Source organism: Sapajus apella, unplaced genomic scaffold, assembly GCF_009761245.1.
Source record: "Sapajus apella isolate SASKATOON/1434 unplaced genomic scaffold, GSC_monkey_1.0 scaffold15, whole genome shotgun sequence".
Classification (NCBI taxonomy): Eukaryota; Metazoa; Chordata; class Mammalia; order Primates; family Cebidae; genus Sapajus; species Sapajus apella.
This window is the reverse complement of record NW_022436955.1, coordinates 1411441-1424038: the sequence shown is the minus strand read 5'-3', so window position 1 is coordinate 1424038 and position 12598 is coordinate 1411441. Positions and strand designations below refer to the sequence as shown.

General features: G+C 49.4%; 2 non-coding genes across 2 annotated transcripts; one reads left to right on the top strand and one right to left on the bottom strand.

Moving 5' to 3' along the window:
- Window positions 1-7575: 7575 nt before the first annotated feature.
- TRNAL-CAG lies at window positions 7576-7658 on the top strand. Its single transcript has one exon. It is a non-coding gene; the product is annotated as a tRNA-Leu (tRNA).
- Window positions 7659-8054: 396 nt separating this feature from the next.
- TRNAL-CAG lies at window positions 8055-8137 on the bottom strand. Its single transcript has one exon. It is a non-coding gene; the product is annotated as a tRNA-Leu (tRNA).
- Window positions 8138-12598: the final 4461 nt, after the last annotated feature.

Here is a 12598-nt window from a genome sequence, read left to right as displayed (position 1 = left end):
ACTGGACCAGCTAGAATTCTGCATTTATTTCTGACCCAATCAGTGTTGTGACAAGGTGGGTGGAATGACTGACTAGTCAGACTGAGTCATATGACCATTCCCAGCATGAGAGGAGAGGACAGTCAGCCTCACTTGACCTGCTGGGACTGAGAGTGGCCACAGTGGGGTTCCCAAAGGAGAATCAGGAGGCTAGGTACCCGAAGACTAAGGGGGCCACATGGGGGGGGAGAGGAATGTGAGGTAAGAGTGGAAAGTGACCAGAATGGGGGTCGGATTGAATAAAAAGAGGCTCCCAAGAGTACTGGAGTATGAGATTGAACAGGGAAGACATGATCTTAGTCTGGCGGAAATGTTCAAAAGACGTGGTGGCTAGTTGAGCACATGCCAATGACAGCAGATAATAGCTTTAGTGCTAGAGCAGTGTCCAGGAGTTTGGTTAGGAGGAATCCTGGAGAGGGGAAGGGCCAGGATGGTGGTGGGGACTATGGGAGGCTCATTGCAGCCCCTTTACCAAGGAGGATAGCAGTATTTCCACCTGTCGCCACTGATCTGGCCATAGGAAGCACAGCAGGAGACCCTCCAAGGTCTCCACCTCAGACACTGCATCCCACACCACACACCAAGTATGCAGCCCACCCTGAGAGAAGGCTCTGCACTGGTACAGCTCTAAGAACACAGAAACCTTTTAGCCCAGAAAGGCAGAGCAGATGGACCTTCCAGAGGATCTGGAGGTCCCCGAGCTCAGGCAGGCAAAAGGGCTGTTAGGCCAATGGGGAGGGTTGGGCATGGGGGTCAGAGAGGAAGACTCCTGGGGAAGACAAGAGTCATGAATGGCCTTCCCATGGGGGCCCCTGGGCTTCCTGAGCTCCACCAGAGAGGCACAGAAAGCTGATGTGAAGAGCCCAGAGAACTGACTCAGTCATCTGTTTATCCATCCATCCATCGATCCATCCATCCCTCCCTTTGTCCATTCACCCACTCATGCACTATTGATTTACCAAGCTCCTGCTATGTGACAGGAATGCCCTGCCTGCCAGGAAGACCCTGGTGAACTAGATGGCCAAGGTCCCTGCCTTCGCAGAGCCCAGAGCCTAGTCGGGAAGAAACACGATCAACAGATAAGCCAGCCAATGAGCTCAGCGACTTCAGATCTCAAATATGGCAGCCAGATAGCAAGTGAGTGGGAGGGGAGGTGGGGGCTGCTTTAGCCACGTGCTGAGGAAGAGTCATTTGAAGAAGCTGGAAATGGCTGGTGTAAAGACCCTACGGAGGAAGCATGTTTTGTATTGGAAAACCAGAAAAATGGAGTTGGGAAATGAAGATGGGGGGAGAGGTCAGCGAGCTGGTCATGGCTGACTCGGGCGAGGCGTTCAGGATGCATGGTGGTTGTTGGGAGGGCAGGATGAAGGTTCTCTCCACAAAGTCAGATTGGGAGGTCAAACATGCCCCATAGTATTTACCAGGCACAAGAAATGTCACAATGGGCCAGGCACAGTGGCTTGTGCCTATAATCCCAGCACTTTAAGAGGCTGACGTGGAAGGTGTGCTTGAGGCCAGAAGTTCAAGACCAGCCTAGGCAATGTATTGAGACCCCCGTCTCTACAGGGTTTTTTTTGTTGTTGTTGTTTTGTTGTTTTTTTTTTTTTTTTTTTTTTTTTTTTTTCCAAAAATTAGACAGGCATGGCGGCATGTCCTGTAGTGCCAGCTACTCGGGAGGCTGAGGTGGAAGGACCGCTTGAGCCCAGAAAGTCGAGGCTGCAGTGAGTTGGGATGGCACCACTGCACTCCAGCCTGGGTGACAGAATCAGATCTTGTCTCAAAAAAAAAAAAAGTCACATTGTTTTATTTTGTGGGGCTAACACATAAAGCATTTACTCTGTTCCATACACCCTAAGTGCTCAGCATGTATTAACTTATTTGATCTTTTCAAAATCCTCAGACCCCCCATTTTGCAGATGGGAAAAATGGGGAACTGAGAGGCTAAGTAACTCCCCTAAGGTCACAGAGCTATCAAATGAGCAGAAGCAGGATTTGAACTCAGGTGGTCCCAGAGTCCACACAGTCCACACTTGAATTAAAATTGGCTGGCAGGGAGCGGTGGCTCATGCCTGTAATCCCACCACTTTGGAAGGCCTAGGTGGGTGGATCACCTGAGGTCAGGAATTTGAGACCAGCCTGGCCAACATGGTGAAACCTGGCTTCTACTAAAAATAAAAAAATAAAAAATTAGCTGGGCGTAGTGGCAGGCACCTGTAATCCTAGCTACTCAGGAGGCTGAGGCAGGAAAATTGTTTGAACCTGGGAGGCAGAGGCCGCAGTGAGCCGAGATTACGCCATTGCACTCCAGCCTGGGCGACAAGAGTGAAACTGTCTCAAAAAAAAAAAATTGGTGCTCTACTCTTTGCCTATCAGGGTGTAAGCTATTGTGTGGGCCATACCTGGGGTTCTCCTTCTAGGGTGGCCAAAGTCTTAGGGGGCACGGGCAGAAGCAGTCCAGAGAACTTTTGAGTGAGTTCCTGGTCTTTGGTTTATTCTAGTTGTCACTGAAATGCTCACTGTCCATTCATTCACAACCAAGAATTTGGGCCACCTGACTCCCTCCGTGCCAAGGGTGACCTTGGGGTCTTTGGCTCCAGTTCCGGAGAGACCGACCATCCCCCACCCCATCCTGTTAGACATCTTCATCTGCCTCATCCACTTCACCTCCAGTTTCCCCCATTCCCCTGGGGCTGGCCTGGCTTCTCCCCTCAGAGTCAAGATGTCCAAATCAGGGCCTTGGCAGGCATTTGTTCCTGGCACCCCATGGTTTCTGCTCTCCACGCTCAGCCAAGGAAACCAGAGCCTGAACCACAAAAGCTTGGCCATGCTACTTGGACTGCCTTTCTGGGAAAATCCTACCCTTTCTTTTAAGTCTCCTTCTGCAATGAAAACAGGACTAACAATGGCATCTCAAAGTCCATCCTGCCTCGTGAATTGGCCAGCCCTCGTGGCCTTTTTTTAAGGAGACAACGTGAAGAAAGTGCTGGGCATGATGCCAGGCACACAGTAGTTTTCAAGAAGGGCTTTTGTTTTGTTTTGTTTTTGAGACGGGGTCTCACTCTGTTGCCCAGGCTGGAGTGAGGTGGCGTGATCATGGCTCACTGCAGCCTCAACCTCCTGAGCTCAAGCAATCCTTCCACCCCGGCCTCCCAAAGTGTTAGGATTACAGGTGTGAGCCACTGCACTTGGCCTCAAGGAGGAGTTTTGAGCCAGACAAATCAAATTCTACTTACCAGCTGTGTGACTCTGGGTAATTCATGTGGTCTCTCTGAGTCTCACTTTCCTATAAAATGGGGTAATGATGACCTGTGCTGTGGTGCTGTGATGGACATTAATGAGATAATGGATAGAGAGGAAGCATTCACTAGCACTCAGCTTCTTGCCACAATTTTCCCAGGCAGGTCTGGTGATGTGTGCCGAAGTCCCAGGAATGCTAGGAATTCCCCCTTTTTTGGCTGGACAAACACGGGGTCCTCATTTGGCCATCTGACTTCATCTGTGCTAAGTAGGGCAAGCCACAGGAAGAGCCATATCGGGACTTCCCCGGCTGCATGTGGGCTTTTCAAGCTGCACTCAGGGGATTTTCTCCTCCCAAGCTGGACAAATGCCCAGAGTAGGGAATGGGTGAGGCCTGTCCCACACGGCTCTTTGCTGGTGTCTAGGCTGCCGATAAGGTGGAAACAGGGCATAAACAGAAATGGTGGCCTTCTCCCTTCCCAATTTTGGTCTCAGGTACCTGGGGCTGCTAGGCTTCCTCCAGGCCCGGCGGCTGCCACAGGAAAAGTGTCGAGGGAAGACAGCTGATCATCCCCTCAAACCCAGGAGACAGGGCTGTGTGGGAACCTGGTGCTGAGCCCCATCTAGGGAGCACTTTCTCCCAGGCAGGCCAGGACGGCAGCAGGTAGGGCGGGGCTGGCCCGGGCTCCAGCTCTGGCTTTACCTCTGTTTTCTCCTCTCTAAAATGATGTGCACTCAGAAAGGTGGGTGATGCGAGATGAAAGGAGGGTGTCAGAGGTGGAGAGCACAGGGCTTCTGCCCCATAGAGGACCCGGATCAAGCCACTCGGCCCACCTAGGCCTTACCTCCCTGGCCTGTAAAACGGGGTGAAAGTGGGAAGCTAGCAGCCCCTGCTTCAAAGCCCTTGTCTCCAAGGGAAACCGAGCATCTAGAAACCTGGCTCCTCGATGGCTTTGGTGACTTCCTATTGCATCCCTACATCCTCTCCCTCCGCCCTGACACCCCACACACATACAAGCCAGCAGCAGGGCTCGACTGTTTTTTACCCCAAAGCACATCCTGAATCTTGAATTCTACCACCTTTTGCAATCTCCACTTCCCTGGTCCAGCTACCATCATCTCTTACCCTCCCTGCCATGGCCTCCTCCCTGGATTTCCAATTCTTCCCTTGGCCTCCCATCCATCCTCCACACAGCAGCCAAAGGGACAGTTTTGGAAGGGCCCTCAGGACCATGCCAATCCCCTGCTTAAAACACTCCAGGCTGGGCACAGTGGCTCACACCTATAATCCCAGCACTTTGGGAGGCCAAGGCCAGAGGATCTCTTGAGCTTGGGAGTTCCAGTCCAGCCTGGGCAACATGTCAAGATCCTGTCTCTACAAAAAGTAGCCAAATGTGGTGGTGCACACCTGTAGTCCCAGCTACTGAGGCAGGGACTGCTTGAGCCCAAGAGGTAAAGGCTGCAGTGAGCCAAGACTATGCCAGTGGACTCCAACCTGGACGACAGGGCGGGACCCTGTCTCAAAAAACAACAACAATAAACAAAAACACACCAGTTACTCCATCACAGGAGAAAATCCAAACTCCCTTCCCTGGCACTCCAGCCCTGTGTGACACAGCCTGAGCCTTCCCATCACCTTACCGCTGCTGCACTGGCCTTGCTGTCCCTCCAACAGATCATATTCCTGTCTTTGCACTGGCTACCTCTTTCATCTGCAATGCTGTCACCTGCAGCTTTGATCTTGTCATTCTCCATTAGAACTCAGTGTCAGTTCCTCACAGAGGCCCTCCCCAACCACCCTGCCCAGGAGAGCCCCAATCACTCTTGATCACTGTTAAAGGGATTTTTTTTTTGAGACAGTCTCGCTCTGTCCCCTAGGCTGAAGTGCAGTAGTATGATCTCAGCTCACTGCAACTTTTACCTTCCAGGTTCAAGCAATTCTCTTTCCTCAGCCTCCTGAGTAGCTGGGACTACAGGCATGTGCCACCACACCTGGCTAATTTTTGTACTTATAGTAGAGATCGGGTTTCACCATGTTGGCCAGGCTGGTCTCAAACTTCTGACCTTGTGATCTGCCCACCTCAGCCTCTCAAAGTGCTGGGATTACAGGCATGAGCCACCTTGCCCAGCCAAAAGGATAATTTTTAAGATAAAATCATAATTCTCATATAAAATGAACACATGTCAAAGGTTTTATTTTAGTCATTAATAGGGGGACCTATACAATGTTATAACCAGTTCAAAAGAGAATTCAAAGACACACATATTGGCAATCAGGAGTGCTGAAATGAATTTATAAGTAGATTGCAAAATTGGTCAATATCCACAGGGCAATGATCAATTGCATTCCACCCTAACAAAATTCACCTGCGTTTCTGTAGACAAGAATTATTTGGACATAAAAATAATGAAAGGTAAAAGCCCTTACAGGATTAGATAGCTAGATGGGTGCTCCAGACAGAACACCCAGTTATCTTTATTGCCTGTTTCAAAGTCTCTCATGAGTTTCTTGATGCATCCTCTACCCAGCACTTACCAACACCTGAATGTATTTGTTCATTTGTTTCTTACCCTTCTCACTTCGATCGATGCATGTATGAATGTATCTTGAGAGTAAAATTCTGTTTTGTTCACAGCATCTAGAAGAACGGCACATAGCAAGTGCTTAATAAACGTTTGTTGACTTTCTTTCCAGCTTCCAGGGCAATTTGTATTTTAGAAGAGGACACAAGGCTGGGCGCGGTGGCTCACACCTGTAATCCCAGTACTTTGGGAGGCTGAGGTGGGCAGATCACAAGATCAAGAGATCAAGACCAACCTAGGCAATGTGGTGAAACCCCGTCACTACTAAAAATACAAAAATTAGCTGGGCATGGTGGTGTGTGCCTGTAATCCCAGCTACTCAGGAGGCTGAGGCAGGAGAATTGCTTGAGCCCAGGAAGTAGAGGTTGCAGTGAGCGGAGATCACACCACTGCAGGTGACAGAGCGACACTCTGTCTCAAAAAAAAAAAAGGGTTAAGTGCTAAACCTAAAGGAAAAAATTCTGGCAGTCAATAAGAAGAGGACATCTGGGACAGGGAAAGAAGAGGGTTTCATCATCTTTCAAATAACCAGGACTTCTGCCCACCCTAAGGGGCTCCATCCCAAGCTCCAGGCATTTAAAGGGAATCTGACCCAAGGGTGGTAAGGGCTGCTGTTCTCCTGCTGAGGCCGCTCTGTGATACCATCTCACACAAGTCCGAGGACACTAAGGGGTTAATGTGACCCCACTGTTCACACTTTCTTGGCCTGACCCCCGGACTCCAGAGTTGGCTCACAGAAGTCTGAGGAGAGTCTCAGACCCTCTCTTTCAGTGCCTGTGTACAGAGAGGGGCAGCAGCTTTCATTGTAGAATCATAAGTTATTAATGAGGGAATTCATTAATTAATGTGTAATTGTTACACACCAGGTCAGTGGCCCAGACCCCTGAGATCCTAGAAATCCCGTGAAGAAGGGCACCCTCTCAGTACCGAGGTCTTCTGGTCCCTGGAAACAGCCCGCGCGCAGCGTGCCTAAGCCTAGAGGGGGCGAAAGGGAAGAAAGGAAGATGCTGCGGGGGCCAGGAAAAGAGAGATGAGTCACGAAAGGAGGGGATGCAGGAAGGAGGAAGCCAGAGAAGAATGAATCCTCGGGATCTTCCCTGCGCACCTACTGTGTGCCGGGCACGGTTTGGGCACTGGGGACATAGGAATAGAACGGGTTTGGCCTTGCCGCCGCAGGGCTCGTTCTACCCCGGAGCCTGAGTAAATGAGTTAAACACACATACAAATGTGAAGCTGCAGTTGGGGCGAGAGGAAGGAGAGCGCGGTTGAGTGTCAGGTGGCCTTGTAATAACCGAGCTTTACCTAGATTGGGTGCCAGCTCACGGAGATGTCTACAAATCAGTGCAGGTATGCGGACTTGATTGCATCGTGCACAAGAGAAATGTAAGGTTGCTTGCAGATTTCAGGAATCAAAGCTGACATGAACAGTACATGTATGCATGCAGAATGAATACATGCTGGAGGCTCGAACGTACGTGTGTTAAAGTGACAGACCGCGGTCTCGGCCTTCTCTAGCAGGCCTTGCGCACCCTCTAGCGTCGCCTAGGTGCACCGCGCTGATCCTCCTCGTCCCATCTTGCCACGCCCCTTGAAGCAAGCGAGTGTCTTTCGCGCCACCCAAAGCCGTGAGAACAAGGCCTGAGTCTTTGCTGCCTGCTACGCATGCGCACACTACAGAATTTGTGTAGAGGCTTGTCGAAAAGCTTACTCTAAGCAGTCAGGATGGCCGAGCGGTCTAAGGCGCTGCGTTCAGGTCGCAGTCTCCCCTGGAGGCGTGGGTTCGAATCCCACTTCTGACAATGCTTCGATCCTTTTCCTCATTACAACCGCAGACCAGTTAAAACGGTATCTTGTTTCTTTTCATTTTTACAAAACGAGAATTTTCTTATTAGTGGAAATTTTCTTTTTTTAAAAAAGAATCTCGCTCTGTCTCCCAGGCTAGAATGCAGTGGTGCGATCATAGCTCACTGCAGCCTTTGAATTCCTGTAATCCTCCCACCTCAGCCTCCCCAAAAGTTGAGAGTTCGGGCTCGCACCACAACGTCCTGCCAGACATTTTCTTCCCGACATTCATTTGACTTTGGACTGTAAAACGTACGTCCCCTGTGTCGCATGGCCTCTCCCCGTGTGTGGTCGTCGAAGATCTAAATTTTCTTTTGTGCTTTTTAAGAGAGAAAATAGTGGAAAAGATCACTTGTCAGAAGTGGGATTCGAACCCACGCCTCCAGGGGAGACTGCGACCTGAACGCAGCGCCTTAGACCGCTCGGCCATCCTGACTTCCTCCCCATGTCCTTGATTCAGCTTACTCTGCAAAGGCACTGGAGACTCAGAGCCCAACGACTGTGTCCAGGCAGCTCCGAGTCACACCGGCAGCCTAGGACATCCACGACCAAACCCAGCCGGTGCGACTCACCGCTGCTCTCAAACTGGCGCTTTCTACTGAATACACAGATAATTTAAATGGAAAATCGGTTTCCCATACCTTCAACAGAAACACAATCGAAACGAAATAACGTTGCTAAATTCTAGCCCTGCCCAGGCTCTGAGCCGCAAGTGGTGGTATTATGAACTATTACTAACACCGGTCAGATGTTTCGGGCTGTGAATGGGGCACTGGCGGAGTAGGGGGCGGGGTGTGGAGAATGACTCCTGGAAGGAGGATGGTCTGTAAGGTTTTTGTCATCGGCTCCTCAGGATGGATCTTGGGTTGGGAGATCCCACTCTGCAAACAATTAGCTAGGGTCTCATCCAGAAAGAGTTGGCTTTTAGATCTTTCTAATAAGCTGATCAAGGAGAAAAGTTGGAGGTTGTTAAGCTTAGGGAAGAGAATTATTATCTGTCTACAAAAGCCTGATTTGTACAGGGGTTGGGATCGTGTCCACCTGTCCTTTATGCTCCAAGAACTGGGGCCCGAGGTGGAGGTGCAGTGGGTGGATAGCTAGAGGAAGGCTTTGGGAGAAGAAAGAGTTTGCTGGAAAGGAAACAAGGTGACTGTATTGGTAGTGATATCCCCGTCACTGGAGGCATTCAAGACGAGGATGGATGGTCACTTGGGGGAAATGTTGCCAAGGAGCTTCAAGAGTTCCTATTGCTGCCCTAACACACTGCTACCAATTTAGTGGCTTAAAACTACCCCATTTCTTTACAGTTCTGGAGGTCAGAAGTCTAAAATGGGTTGCAGGGTTACATTCCTTCTGGAGGCCAGAAGGGAGAATCCATTTCCTTTCCTCTGCCAGCTGCTGGAGACCACCCACATTCTTTGGCTCCTCTGTCCACATGACTCCAGCATTTGCTCTGTCTTCACATCACCTTCTCCGATTCTGACCCTCCTGCCTAACCTCTTATAACAACCCTTGTGATTACATTGGGCCTGTCTGATAACCCAGGGTCATCCCCCATCTCCAAATCCTTATTATTATTTTGAGATGGAGTCTGGTTGTGTCGCCCAGGCTGGAGTGCAGTGGCAAGAACTTGGCTAGCCACAACCTCCGTCTCCCAGGTTCAAGCAATTCTCTTGCCTCAGCCTCCCAAGTAGCTGGGACTACAGGCATGTGCCACCATGTCTGGCTAATTTTGTATAATAGAGACAGGGCTTTGCCATCTTGAACAGGCTGGTCTTGAACTTGTGATCTCAAGTGATCCAACCTCCTCAGCCTCCCAAAGTGCTCAGATTACAGGCTGAACCACTGCACCCCGCCCAAATTCTTAATTTAACCACAGCTGCAAACTCATAGCTATTTTAAGTTAAGAGAGCCACAGTTTCCAGGGATTAGGACATGGTGAAGAGACTCGTTCTACCAGTGCCCTAAAGCACAATTTGATTTGGAAGCTTCCATCCAGAGGTAAGTTTCTATAAACTTTCTAAAAACTGGTCTGAGACCAGTTTTCCTCACCATTTTGCTGTTCAATCTCCCCAAAACTGCTTTGAGTTCATTTCTTCCCTCATCACAAACCTGGCTTGTGGATCCCGGAGGCCCCTGCTAAACCTTCAACAGAGTTGAGAAGTAGTGCGTTTGAATTCCTGCTGTGTGACCTTGGATAGATCACTTCACCTCTCTGAGCCATATAGGAAGGAAAAGAGGAGTTAGGGCAGGGGTCCCTAACCCCTACACTGGTCCATGACCTGTTAGGAACTGGCAGCATAGCAGGAGGTGAGCCACAGGCAAGCTGGGGAAGCTTCACCTGTATTTACAGCCACTCCCCAGAACTTGCTGTATAGCCTGAGCTCTGCCTTCCTGTCAGGTCAGGGGCAGCACTAGATTCTCTTAAGAGCTTGAACCCTATTGTGAACTACGCTTGCGAAGGATCTAGGTTGTGCACTCTTTATGAGAATCTAATGCCTGATGATGTCACTGTCTCCGACCACCTCCAGATAGGACCCTCGAGTTGCAGGAAAACAAACTCAGGGCTCCCATTGATTCTACATTATGGTGAGTTGTGTAATTATTTCATTATATATTATGTTAAAATAGAAATAAAGTGCACAATGAATGTAATGTGCGTGAATCAACCCAAAACCACCTCCGACCCACTCGTACCTCACCTGGAAAAAATGGTCTTCCATGGAGCCAGTCTCAGGCCCTGGTGCCAAAAACGCTGGGGATCACTGAGTTAGGGGGACTGTAACGCTATTCATCGGTTTCTTTGGATGTAAATGACAGAAACCGGGCCAGGTGCTGTGGCTTATGCCGTAATCCCAGCACTTTGGGAGGCTGAGGTGGGCAGATCACAATGTCAGGAGTTTGAGACCATCCTGGCCAATATGGTGAAACCCTATCTCTACTAAAAATACAAAAATTAGCTGGGTGTGGTGGTGGGTGTCTGTAGTCCCCAGCTACTCAGGAGGCTGAGGCAGGAGAATTGCTTGAACCCAGGACGCAGAGGTTGCAGTGAGCCAAGATTGCACAACTGCACTCCAGCCTGGGCAACAGAGCAAGAGTGTCAAAAAAAAAAAAAAAAAAAAAAATCCAAACCCAGTTTTGCCCCTCATTTTGGCAAAAAAAAAAAAGACATTTGTTGGCTCATGAGACAAAGGGTGGGTTGGGCACACAGGCTACTGAATCTCAGGGGCCCCAGGAGGTAAGGGACCAGAACTTCTTCTACCTATGCCCCTCTCTGTGTCTCTGGAGGCAGCTCTGGTCAGGACCTTGTCTGTTCAACACCAAGAGGGCCACCCTCACACTCCAGATCTTTCCACCACTGGGAAGCCTTCCCTGCTCACCCCTACAAATCGAGTTATCTGGCACAGTCTCTCCCAGCTCCCTGGGTCTCCATCCAAGCCCATCTGTAATGAACATATTCTCTGAGTCATCCTTTGTTTAATGGCTGTCCCTAACACCCCTCCCAACACCAAACCATGGCCACTCTGGCTTGGTGATTAGCTGGAACCCTTGGGCTGGGGCCTGGCACATAATAAGGCTTGGTCTATATTTGCTGTGTAATTAAAGAGATAAATAACACAATCCTAATTTACCAAAAAAAAAAGGCGGGGATGATTATACCTACCGAGAGCCAGCTCAGTCATAGAGATCCCCACCCAGGCAGCACTGAAGGAGCTGAGAGGCAGACACCCAGATAGAACAGCAAAGTGGGTCTATCCAGGGGGCCAGCAGCCTTCTGAGCTGAGAGCCTCAGGGGCTGGCAGCATTCCAGGCTGAAGGCCCCAAGTAGACGCTGACCCATGCATTTATTCTCTCTGAACAGCTGATCATTATTAACAAACAGATGTTCAGTATTTTCTCATAACACGAAATATACCAAGTAGGCAGCTGGTGCCCGCTTACCACTGATCACAAACTAAAAAGTATTCTCCACGAGGGAGCCACAGGGGCAGGGGCAGAGATCGTAAAGAATTGTTTTAACCTGTATGATATTTATACATTGTCCTGCTGCTTTGGAATGCCCCAATTAGTTTTTTACGTGGGGGCGGGGTGACTAGGTTTTCCTTGCCATCGTTATTCCTAGCAGACAATACATTCTATCATAATACACTCAGCATTCAACAATATTCATAAACTTAACATTTCTCAGCACATATCATGGGGAAATCTCAAGACGTAGAGTTAAGAGAAAAAAACTAGGTAGAAACCAGAAATGGGCTGGACATGGCAGCTCATACCTGTAATCCCAGCACTATGGGAGTCTGAGGCGGGTGGATCACTTGAGGTCAGGAGTTCAAGACCAGTCTGGCTAACATGGTGAAACCCCATCTCTACAAAAAATACAAAAATTAGCCAGGTATGGTGGCATGCACCTGTAGTCCCAGCTACTTAGGAGGTTGGGGCAGTAGAATCACTTGAACCTGGTTCTAGCCCAGATTGTGCCACTGCACTCCAGCCTGGGCAACTGCGTGAGGCTCTGTCAAAAAATAAAAAATAGATACAATTTTACCAGGTGATTAAGGTCAATATCAACAGTGATAGGTTCCATTGATAGTAGGTATCCTTGAATGACACTTTACCTCTGTAGTCTTCCTCCCCAAAACACACTACTCTAAAGCTAACCATTAGAAAATAATATCAGAAAAATCTTAATTGAGGAACATTCTACAAAACCCCTAACCAGGGCCAGGCGCAGTGGCTCACGCCTGTAATCTCAGCACTTTGGGAGGCTCAGGCGGGTGGATGATCTGAGGTCAGAAATTTGAGACCACCGTGGCCAACATGGTGAAACCCTGTCTCTACTAAAAATACAAAAATTAACCGGGCATGGTGGTGCATGCCTGTAATCCCAGCAACT